This window comes from Schistocerca piceifrons, chromosome 7, assembly GCF_021461385.2.
Source record: "Schistocerca piceifrons isolate TAMUIC-IGC-003096 chromosome 7, iqSchPice1.1, whole genome shotgun sequence".
Taxonomy (NCBI): Eukaryota; Metazoa; Arthropoda; class Insecta; order Orthoptera; family Acrididae; genus Schistocerca; species Schistocerca piceifrons.
Genome location: NC_060144.1, coordinates 26,253,578 through 26,255,430, shown reverse-complemented (window position 1 = coordinate 26,255,430; position 1,853 = coordinate 26,253,578).

Sequence of the window (1,853 nt, the reverse complement as noted above, 5' to 3'; positions counted from 1 at the left end):
ACGGAAACTGCAGAGATGGTTTGTCAAGGAGACCTGAGAACTTAGCTGTTTGACGTCCCGTAGCCTTCTTATGGGCGGAATCAGCTGACACCCAGGTGACACCATCAATCCAATCCCAGGAACAAGAATTGAACTTACTAGCCAGTTGCAAATGTAGTTTGAGTAATTCCTGAGAGATAAACTCAAGGCTCCGGCGGGTGAATTGCACTCGCTCATGTACCAATGCGAGGCTGGCTCGTTTCTTGATTCTCTTAGCTGCTGCAGAATCGATGTGATGCATAACCTTAGCAAAATTTGGAACAACATTCTCGGAACGACATCTCTTTAGATGGAGCGCGCCGCGGGCGGAGGGTATTTAAATCGGCCGCTGCCGCGACCGAACCCAGTTCCCTCTGAGCAGCCATAGCGTACGGATCTCCGTGCCGGCACGTTCACAGGAGCTCAGTCCGTCAGTTCACCTGATGATGGTGACATGTATGATCGCTGAAATATTGTGCCCGTTGGACACTATAGACCGGCAGCACACCCGTGGATATTTTGATTATCAAATACGCCGGGAGAAACTCAAGAATCACAGTTCTATGAATGTTTGATATGCACAAAACTATATCTTCATCTCTCTCAACTTCTGAACTTGCAGAAAGTTAATCACAAGAGTCCTCTGAGTTAATTCAGTTTTCGTTGTGGCAGTCCTCTGGAAAAGAACTCTGTTCATCCATATCTGCATCTACATGGATACTCTGCAAATGACACTTAAGTGCCTATTATTCCACTCTTGAAGAGCGCGTGGAAAAAACGAACACCTATATCTTTCCGTGCGAGCTGTGATTTCCATTATTTTATAATGATGATAATTTCTCCCCCTGTCGGTCAGCATCAACAAAATATTTTTGCATTCGGAGGAGAGAGTTAGTGTTTGAAATTTCATAACAAGATTCCTCCACAGCGAAAAATGCCTTTGTTTTAATGGTGCCCATCCCAAATCATGTTCATGACACACACTCCCCTGTTTCGTGATAATACGTAATGTGCTGTTCTTTGTTGAACTTCCTCTATTTACTCCATTAATCCTATCTGGTAAGGATCCCAGACTATGCAGCTGTACTCCAAAAGAAGATGGACAAGCATAGTGTAGGCAGTCTATTTAGTAGATGTGTTACATTTTTTAAGTGTTCTGCCAGTAAAACACAGTCTTTGTTTTATCTTCTCCACAGCATTTTCTGTATGTTATTTCCTATTTATTTTGTTGTAACTGTATTTCATAGGCATTTAGTTGAATTTATGGCCTTTAGATTAGAATGCTTTACTGTATAACCAAAGTTTAACGGATTCTTTTCAGCACTCTTGTGGATGACCTCACACTTTTCATTATTTAAGATAAATTGCCAATTTTTGCATCATTCTGATATCTTTTCTAAATCTTCTTGCAATTGGTTTAGATCTCCTGATGAGTTTACTAGACAATAAACGACAGCATCCTCTGCAGTCAATGTTAAGGTCAAAATTTAGTACTTTCTACATTTTATTGAAAGTGTGCATTACTATTCCAAATACTGATGTTGCAACATATTTAAAAAAAAGGGGCATGGTGCCGCAGGGGGCAGCATAACATATACAGTGCTGCTGGGTTTGGTACTGGGCCAGCCAGAATTGTTTCTGACCTACACAAATGAAGGGCAGTTCAAAAACCGTAATGTTTCCTGATGACACAAGCATACTAATCAAGGGTTCAAACTCAACCCTAGCAGACGCAGGTCAGATGATAGCTGAACAGATCTACAACTGGTTCACAGCCAACAGTTTTAAGTCTTAATCTCATCAAAACTTTTATTATTCTATTTCAAACATGCAGT